Genomic DNA, 11,332 nt, shown 5'->3' with positions numbered 1-11,332 from the left:
GAGACTAGATGGTGAGGAAATCTACTAAAATTTCTGGTGGAAAAATTTAAGGAATAGAAGAGGAGATTCAACATTGTGAAGATTGTGTGGATATGTTTGGAGGCCAGACATCCGAGTGGCTCAAACATTCTCATTTAACTAATAAATTATGGGCACTATCCATGTGAAAGTGATATGACCTATATTTTCAGTTTTAAGATCCATGTTCGATTGAAATTCCACTATGCAATCCAGTTTGAATCAGTATAATCAAAGACATGAAGTTGTAGTAATAAATGTATCTATAGCCATGCAATGGGAAGAGTTAATCAAATACTTTGTAGAAATTATAGTTTTAGGATTTTTCTGTTCTTAGAGAGTATACTAAAACAAAAATATTTTAACTTTTTATGTCAATTATTTACTTGTACATTATATTTTTGAGATCCACATTTTGATACTAAATCATTAATGCCTCTACTTTCTAAGTTAAACATTAATTAAAAGAGATGATTAGTACCAACTGACCTATCAGTGAGCTAATGTGACCCAAAACTGGTGGGTCAGGCATCCTGATCATTTTGTACAATAAAAAAGGTCATAAGTTTGGTAGATTTTGGGTCAGGTCAACCGATAATCCTGACTTATCCAACTAACTTTGATTGCAGTCTAACCGAACCTAAAGACACTATCTATCTCTATAATTATATTAGATAGCTCTATGATAAATATGAATAAAACACTTCTAATAACAATTACATAACTATCCTTGTAGTAATTATCAATGCATTAAGAAAACGGTTTAGGTAGTTCAATTGTAATACATAAGAGTAATGATATTAGACTGATTATATATTTTCTTTCCACACTAATGATTCTATTAGCTCCCAATTACAATACACATGGCTGATGTATTTCTTTTCGTACATAATAATTTTACCCGATGACCCATTTTCCTCATTGATTGCAAATAGTAATAAATAATATAAAATTTATACGATCACCAAACGCTATAGATACAACACTATTCTCAACACCCGCCTACCAAATTAGGATACTAAAATAACAACACCATTACTTGTGAAACGCAAGGCTAAATATATGTTTCACGTAAATAAATTTATGAATAGTTCAACCATCCATTTGCGCACAAATTTTGATGTCTAATCGCCGTTAGCCCAGCCACCAGTCAACTAACCCATCAACCTCATCATTATATTCCATTTTATAGCATCCGTGAATTTTAATTTTTGTTTGATGTTTATGTATGGAGTGATGATGATGATAAAATGGAATGAGCTAAGGACGTAAAAAGATGGACATAAACTTTCTCCCTGTCAGAAACGTGCTTCCACTTTTTTTTATCTTTTCAATTGCTCACATTTCTGAAATTTTGGTGGTGGAACAATAGAGAAAAAGAAAGGGAGGGAAGTGGAATGGATGATGGCATGAGAGAGAGAAATAGAGAGAGAAGGGGATGGGGTTTAAACCAAGAAAAAGAGTATAATTCATCGTTAATTATTGGATTAAACAACCAATTTATTATGTTTCATTAATAAGTGTAGATTTGAGTAAGGGTTGAACCACAGAGAGCCATAAATCAAGTAGAATATTTTTCCATGGGATTATAGATTTATAGTTGTTTAGATAAAAACAAAAACTAACCCTAAGAGAAGCAATAGTTTTCTTGTTTTTAAGAAAATGCAATGAAGGATAACCTAAATAATGTTGAGAATAACTACAAATATAAGCTTTATTTCAATCATGTTATATTAAGAGATGAAAGAATAACTACTTAAAATATCTTATAGTATTTTTTTGGCAGAGGGCACAAGGGTTTCCCACAGGAGCACCCCTGACTTGGCGTGTCGGCGCCGAAAAACATGTGGCGGATCTCCCATTTTTTCATTCAGTAAAATGCAATAAGTTGAGCTGTACGACAAAATTTTTAGCACCATTTGTGGCATTGGGAAGCCCTAGGTCTTGGCTATCAAGCCATAAAAATTGAGTGTGGAAGGTAGAAACCTCCGATATTGCATGAACCTCTTGTGTCACTCCCTTTTGGGCCAAGGACGCATTATTCTTCAGTTTCCTCCAAACCTGATGATCTGATTCTCTTGTTCACTCAACATGATACTCAAATATGGTGGATCCAAGAAACACAAATGCACTCAAGGCTGCCAAAACAAAGTTTGGGACAGAAATTCAGGGGATAGTTATAATGTGGGAGAAAATGGGTATAAATAAGGATCTTAGATTCTCAATGTGAAAAACCTAGAATGCGTGGCCAGGATTTGGCTATTTGGCCACTAAGTTTTGTGACCCCCTTTATAGGAAAGAAACAACAACCACCCACTTGAATTTCTCCTTAAAAATAGGCCTCTCCTTTGACTAGGTGTTAGGCCCCTAACTAGGCGGCATTCCCTGCCCAGAGGCCTGCGTGCTTATTGGGAGGGCGTGTCCATTGTATTTGGCTCACGACATTTTAAGGACTGAGTCATAATGGATAGTGATATCCAAATACCTGATCTATTAGGCCATTGCCACTGTCGGTGGTGATTCACGGCAAACTGCGCACGTGTCGTCCACGCCCAAGAGCGGGACGGATCAGGTACAGTCCGCGCGTGCTGGGCGCGCGGGCTGATCGGCGTGTGTGCGCGCGCGCGCCAAGCGCCTCGTGCCAAAGCCAAGCGCCACGCGCGGGCGCTAGCACTGAGCGCTGCGCGCGAGTGCGGGACGCGCAGGCCGGGCGGCATGCCGCGGGTGCAGCGCGCGGAGTTGTGCGGGATGCCGCACAACGGCCGCGCGGGCAGCGCGCGCATTGCGTGTGCGGGGCGCGCGGTAGGGAGACATCCCGCCAGGAGACTAAGGCAAGTGGCGCACAGAGAGCGCCGAGACGGCACAGCAGGCGCGCAGCACTCCTGTGGGTAGTGCTGGGTGCGCAGCGCCCAGCTCGGGGGCGCCGAATGCGGCGGCGTCGCACAGACTGCACGCTAGAGTGTTGACATGGGTGCCGGTGGTGTGTGTGATCATCAAGGCAGGGGTGGCGTGTGTGATTTCCAGGCTCGCGGGCGCACGGCGCCCGGCCCGGCGCGCTTGTGTAGCGGTAGAGCAGGCGCGCGCGCGGAGCGACGGCCCTGAGGCGGTGTGGCGACATTACATCGGCGTAAGGTGCCTCGTCTCGTTCCTTGTAACACCCCTCGTCTTCCCCCATGTAATCTTGATGTACTCTTTAAGATATCAATGCAATGACCCTATTCACTGACGGTGCCTAGCACCAACATCTCCTCTAACCCCTTTCAAGCGATCTTAAGCAATTGCACAAGCTTCCGCTGCAAGAGATCAAGGCTGCTCAGTGTTATGCTCCAAGCACTGCGGCCGGCACACGCCAATTCCGAGCAAGAAACCTAGCTCGAGATTTGACCGTATGACACTAGGCTTAAGCTCCTTTTGGGATTCAGATTGGGTTTGCTCCATAGGGCTTCATTGTGCTTTAGGTCCCTCTCTTCTCCACCATTAATATTCCAATCACCTAAGTCCTTTTATAAATGAAGCTCCGAGGCAATCATGAGAACAATAAACCACTTGATTCAAGGGAATCCAATGGGGTTAGTTCATAAATTGTTTAACTCTATTAGTAAAGACCAATTAGAAAACTGAGTGTTACTTTCATTTTCAACATGAATAAGTGATAGTTTTGTGCATACTCTTAATATAAATAAAAAAATGCATATTTATCACTACATATTTGATGTCATCAGGTGGCATGAGAGAGAGATAAAGTGAGAAAGGGCAGATAATAAATACTAACAAAAGTTTGTGTAGGTGTGAACAAATTCATAAAAAATGAGGATTATCAAAGAACCAACACAAGGAGAATACACATTGAAATAATTTTCACATCATGTGCTTTAATGGAGATAATAGAATATATTCCTCATAATCAAGAAAAAATCCTTTGTTCCAATGGAGAGACAGAGAAAGAGAGAAGAGATAAGAAAGAAAAGGGTAGTGACTCAATTTTAATGAAAAAACTCTAAAAAGGAAATCTCCAATAACAATCGTTGTCTGACATGACATGAAAAAAGTCCTTATACATGAAAAAATAAATATAAGCCTACTCAGCCCACATTCCTAAGAAAAAAGGAATAATTCTTAACACAAAGTTATTGATTATGTGACAGGTATGTGGTCAATCCCTCAACTTATTAATTCTAGGCTATGGGGTTTGACACAGTATAATAATATCTGCATAATCAGACCTCCTAGGACAAATAGATGTCACTCCACCATCTCTTAGGTTCTTCACCTCCATCGAGGTACAAACAATGTGAAGTATGTCCTCACTCTGATGGACAACATTAATTATGAACACCTTCATCAATATTTCTGAGGCATTACCCTCAAGGTGAATATCTTGAAGAACATTCTCCTAACTTCAGAAACTTTTGATTAATGTGATTGTTTACTCTCACTGCACATCAATATGTTTCAAACATGCACGATACATATGATTCTTTGCCAATAATATAAAACTCTAATTGTCACAAAATAAAGGTGATTTCCCCTTCAAGATCTCCAGTTCTTTCATTAATCAACTGAACACTTTAGATTTAGGAGAAATCACATCACCGCATTCTCATACTCCTTCCATAGATTTGTTATAAATATTCTCATGCTCCAATTGTTGGGTTCTAGTGGCCTAGATTTGGATGAAGAAATCAAAATGATACGTAGTGGAAGACTTTTGCGAAATTGAATGACATCAATAAAACTATTGAAACGAAGTACCTGAGCATGTATCGCATCCATGATTTCTTAGATCCTAGAGCAAGACGAGTCAAGCTGCTCAAGTGTGCAACCTCTAGATGTATCCACACGGTCCTCGACACGTTGGATCTCCTCCTTCTTGTTGACGAGCCCCCTTCAACCTCCGTCGCCGTTCTTACACTGTCCCAATCGCATCGAGAGTGGAGAGAAGTCATCGGGTGACGGGAGAAGAAGGGGAAGGCCCCTGAACAATTCTGGCCTGAGTGAATTTCATTCAAAGCCTTCCCCTATTTATACTAAGTGGGTATTTTTCATAAAACCCCCAAAACTTAAGTATATCTTTCAACGTCCAAAAGACGATTTACGTGTGACCCTCCAAGCCCATGTATCAGTCTAGTTAATGACTCCAGTGGCCCAATAACCTTTATTAGCCTTCCAAATTAATTAACTATATCATCATATATATTAATTAATGTCAGATCAATTAAACCCAATCGATAGGTTGAGTTTTCAACATGTGGGGTGCCAAGCTACACCTTGTGCTCTAGAAGATACAATGGATTCTATATTGACTCACTATTGGAACCTTTACATCATCGGTTATCATGTATGTATAGTCCCTCATCCACTTGACGCTCCTATGATGACTTAGGGTATGGTCAACTGTCAAACCCTAATCGGTCATCCGAGTTAGTACTGATGTGTTTGAAAATCATCAAACTCTTCTCTGATATTTCACTGCCTTGGCCAAGGACTTCATCGCATCATCTTCCTTGAGTTGTCACCTCTTATACCGAGGGTGGACAATCCCATCTTGACCACTCAATCGTCTTTGTGAACTTTTTGATTTACCCGAAATAAGACTATTTAGAATCCCATGATTAAAGACTCGTTGGCCATAATCAAAGTACAACTGTCCGTCCATAATACATCTTTGGTGTCTTAGGTCTAAGGACCACCCACAGAACCGTGACTTGAATCAACCTGATTGACAGTTTGGTATAATACTATTCAGGGGTTTTTACAGACCGATTCAATGAACTCTTTCCACTAAAGAGCACCCACTATTTGTCATTAGTGTCTTCACACTAATGGCTACGGGAACGACCATACTCATCATATGACTGAGGCTAGATATTGTTATTCTATCTGGATACTTTGATGTCCTTCTCGAGTATCCTTTGAATAGGAATATTTAGAACACATGCTTAAAGTCTAGTGATCTCCGTATTACTATCTCATCATAATTCACTAAGTTGGATTATGTATTCATGGACTTCATTATAAGCGTCACATGCGTACTATGATGAATATGTTCTATTAATGAACATGATACGAGATATGGAATGTGTGATTGGCTTGCCGGCCATATATATTTCCATCACCAACCCCATGAAAAATATTCAACCTTGGGCAGGCAGACCCCATGAAATGATGTGGAACAGGAGTAATCACCATATTAGCACTCGATATGCCAAAGAGATCAATAATATTATTATCAAGATAACTTTTTTGATTCAACCATAAGTGACCTCTCTCCTATATTTTTAAATAAGGATCTTCTTCGTAGTTTCAAGTTCCTTCATATAAAATACCTTCAATCTCACGCTCTCATGTCATCTCTTTGATGTGGTGAGCATATCATCAACATAGAACATCATAATAACAATTGACCATGATAATGTAAAAAATTAGGGTTTTAATTCTTTGTTAATATTTTTGAGATTAATCAATAAAAATATAAATTTATCTGTCTCCATAAGGAACAATGATTAATGATTTAATATTCTTAAGGTAGGGATTATTGTGATGATATGAGATAGGTGACGAGAAAAAGGTGAGGTGAAATATTGGTAACTAGTACAAGAATTAAGATGATTATAGTAGCTAATTGATGGTAATAATTAATATCTTAGAAATTCGAGCAAGAATGAGGATGAAATAACAATAAAAAGAGGAATGCACCAAAGTGATGTAAAGAGCGAGTCGAATGAATGGGGTAACAACGATACAATGATGTGAAAATGTTAAGATGTGACTAGAGAGTGTACGGACACAAGGTAATGTGACAGTAAAATTGATCTAATCTAACAATGATTGATGGAGAGCACCTGTCCGGGATTGACGACCATCACAAGTTGCATCAATGCGTGGACACCCACACAACCAGCGTCGTTGGCCGTTCGACAGCCTGACGAGCACTATGTTTGCTTGACCGTTTGCGGCTCCTGCCGTCGGCTAGGTGACGGGTCGCATTGATTGCCTAGTTCCTCGCCCAACAACCGCACATGCTGATTGTCTCGAACCCGTGCCTGGGGGGAAGCCACCCACCGCTGATCCCGCGCGACGCCCGATCAACTGCGCTGACATCCTGTGTGGCCGCCTGCGACTGCAACGTCAATTCCTTTTGTGTTGCACCATCCGATTCTTGAACCGCACGTGCACTCTTTGGCACCGTCCATGCCATCCAGGTAGCGCCCACTACTGCCAAGTTGTGACGCCCACGCCAGGAGCTGCCACCCGCCGTATGCACTCCGCACCATGACTTCCGCCATCACCGTGCTTGTGTGATGTCTTCGCTGCGCCTTGCACTACAAGACCTGCGCTGTCGCGTCGTTCGCAACACACTGTACGCCAGAACTCACCCCACCCACGCAGATCGACCACTCAAGTCGCGATCGCTGAGTTCAGTCATTTGTTTGAGCTTCTCTTCCGCTGCTCTCCTCCTCTCCTCCGACCTCCGTCATTTCGCTCCTGCACCGGGATATCGCCGCTAGTCGAGCCCAGCCGTACCCCTCTATGGCACATCTCTCACTACTTCAGCCCACATCGGAACCTGCACCAACGAAGAACCCGACTACGAGCATCGCCCCGACGAGGTACGCCGTCCCTTGCTCATCTGTTACATTACTTTCTTCAGTATATTTTCAATTGCACTCCACCTCGCTTGGGTTATTTTAGGTGAGAGATTTTATCTATCAAAAACTATGTCTCGAGTGAATTCCCTGGTACGGATCGAGCCCGTCCGTTACGTGGGAGTGCCAACAAAATTGTTCCGTTCGGTACAATAGTCACCATCGTCGCTCCGACGAGGATCAGAAGGTCACCATCACCATCACCGGTCGCCAACCTCGGAGGTCGGAGCTCGGCGAATCCCCACAAGGCAGGGCATGCACGTATGTCTGCCAAGGATTCATCACGACATTAGACGACGCCCGACATCAATGATGTCGAGAAAGAACAACATAAGGTGGAGACATTTATAGTAGATCCTTACACTTGGCGAGGATTATGGCGATTTCAAAATGTAGGTAAGATCCTTCTCTTATTTGTTGCCTCTTCCCACACACCTAGGACACCAAGAATAAACTTGATGTATCTCAAAAACTCGTTATCTTTCAATCAATCCACATGAATAGGTAGAAAGTTTAAGGATCAATTTGATAATGATACACACCTATATTTATAGATGAGAGAGTATGGATGGAAAGAGGGTGTGAAGACAAAGCATCCTTCAAAATTTAAGCTCAGCTTGAATTTTGGAGTATCAGATATCAAGCTTTGAAGTTGGAGCAATCATCGCCGATGCTAACGCTTCCTCATTTTTTGTTGGCAGGTGAAATGTCCAATCATCAATCATTTAATGATTTTTACGATCACCTTGTCTTCTATAATTTCACGTTCTGAGAGTGCAACTCGTACCTGTGCACAAGAAAAAGAGAAACAACTTTAAGTTTAATTTTTGTGACGTGGTGTTGCGTCACCGCACACCATTTCACTATATTCTTCTTTTTTATCCTTTTCTAGTGAATGACACAATGATGCATGTCAATCACATCAGAAAATGGGAAATATTCCCTAATGGTTGCCTGACATGGAGTTTGTGAGCTATGGGATTGAGTGCAGAAGATGTACTCTATGTAAAGTAAGAAGTTGGATATGGAAATTTTGGTACACAAGTCATTTAACTTTGTTTGAGGGGATCTAAAATTTTGCTTGCATGCCTTATCACTGGATGATATAAAGCCTATAAATGGATTGTTATCTGACTCATGTTTCAGCCCATAAAACTCTTTGACCTTATATTGGTCAGTCTTCAGGTGACAACCCAAAGTCCAACTTATGGTGCTCACATTTCAGGAAGAATGTACACACCATAGAGACTTTCTAGAATATTCATGGATGACCATAATTTGATGAACCAAAGGCATTTTTCTATCAAGTTGGAAAAGAAGCATAATAGCAGGTCTCTCTTCACTCAGATCTTCTTGGGGCATTTTGATAATTGGTGGTACCATCTTTTACACACACTCAACATGTAGTGGATGATTGGATGGCTTCCCCCACTAACTAGATTGATAAAAATTTTCAGCTCTTTGTGATTACATGTATCTCTGATATTATGTTACCTCTCATGTCATGTAATTTACCATTAAAAATATGATAATTATAGATTTTGAATGCTAGAGCTATAGAACATATGGCACACAATTAGAGTTTATTCATCTAATATCTGAATTTTTCCAAAAGATAAAGGATCTAACAGCAAAAGGACTTATGATTCTACAGCCAGTATGGAAAAAATTGAAAATTCCAAAATTTGGACAGTTTCATTAAATTATGTCTCACATTGATCGAATGAATTAATTTGAATTAAATTAATTATATGTGCATGTTATCAAGCTTTAAATGATTAAATTTATTTTTGGAATGATATTCTGAATTTTCTGCATTTTAAAGTATTTTGGAGATTATTGTGGTATTAAATTCTGAAAGAATTGGGTTAGAATATTTTTTAGAACTTTTTTACATTAAAATTATAAATAAATGTTTTTTCTACGTTGAAATACATATTTTTTATATGTTTGGGCCTTTATTTAATTTAATTTGAATCTTAGGAAATTTTTTAAACCCTTTATTTTTGCGACGCCATGTGTCACTGATCTACTCGTCAAATGGCACTGACTCGGGTTGGTGATAATGATTGGCGACAACCAATCATTAAGCCCAGTTAATGATTAGTGTCAGTTAATCATTTACCTAAACCGAGGGCATCCCTACTATGATTTAATAGTGGCATTTAAGACTAACGCTTTAATTATTTATTTTTTATGGCGTAGGGTGATGTGGCCAATAAAAAAAGGACACATTTTTTTAATAAATGCACGTGGTGACCGAGGCTCGACTTTTAAAGCTTTGAATTTTTTATTTAGGCTGACCAATGAACATTTGCGACAACGCCGATGTGGCACGAGACATATTGCACTATATGTACATGTGGCGTGCACGTGTACACGTCGTGGACATGTGTCAAAGGGAATGTGCTAATGTGGCTCACGCTGACGCGACGGCATGCCAGCTACCAACTAGTTATTTTATAGTATATTTAAATAATATAAACCCTTATTACTACTTTATCTTTTTCCCCAAGGTGACATGTGGCGCAACGAGAGCCTTTGATCATGGATGACTTGGAAGAATCTCAACCAATCATCAAATTAAATGCTAAGATGAGACAAAACCCTAATCGAACGACTTGATGGCACTGACAAGGATGAGGGTAAAGAAATATTTTGATTAAATAAACAGCTTGGAATCGCCCAACTTCTAACCTTGATATCTAATGGTACAAATTGAGGGTAACTGAAATTTTAAGGATAGCTTCATCTACATGTCATCTATCCATCCACATGGTTGGATCTATAAATTGATTTTGCAATCTTTGTAAACAATACCTTTAAGCTCAGTTCCTCCTAGAGATGAAGATTGAAAGAGAGTGAAGTTTTGAAGGTCCATCAAGAGTTTCTTGGAGTCCCTAGTGCTTGGAGAGGTTCAACACAGAAGCCGGAAGGTTGATATGCATCAAGAAGATGCTTTGATTCTGGCGGAATATAGGGATCTAATGTTAATCTCTTGCCTTATATTTACTCTTCTTCAACACACTTGGGTAGTTCATTTATCATCATCATCCATCACCTCTATCTATCACCCTCACTCATCCAAATCCATGGTAGTATGCCAAGGTAGTAAAATATTAGAGAAGAGTTCTCCGATGATTTTCTGAATGCATTAATACTAACTCAGATGACCAATTAGGGTTTGATAGTTGACCATACTCTAAGTCATCCAAGGAGCATCAAGTGGATAAGGGACTATATGTACATGGTAACCGATGATAAACAGGTTCCATGAGTGAATCTATCCACACTCCTTTGTATCTTCTAGAGCATGAAGTGTAGCTTGGCACCCCACACGTTGGAGTCTAAACCTATCAATTGGGTTAAATTGATATGAATACATAGTTAATTAATTTATAAGGTTAATAAAATGTTATTGGGCTGCTAGAGTCATTAAGTAGACTGATACATGGGCCTAGAGGGTCATAGATGAATGATCTTTGGACGTTGGAAGATGTATTTAATCTTGGGGGGGTTTATGAAAAATAACCACTTAGTATAAATAGGGAAGGGCTTGAATGAAATTCACCCAAGCCATAATTTTTCAAGGGCCTTCCCCTTCTTCTCCCTTCTCCCCACACCTCCTCTTCACTCCTAATGCAATCGGAATGACGTAACGACAACGA

This window comes from Wolffia australiana, chromosome 10 (genome assembly GCF_029677425.1).
Source record: "Wolffia australiana isolate 7733 chromosome 10, ASM2967742v1".
In the NCBI taxonomy this organism is placed as follows: domain Eukaryota; kingdom Viridiplantae; phylum Streptophyta; class Magnoliopsida; order Alismatales; family Araceae; genus Wolffia; species Wolffia australiana.
Note: the sequence above shows the minus strand (reverse complement) of the source record.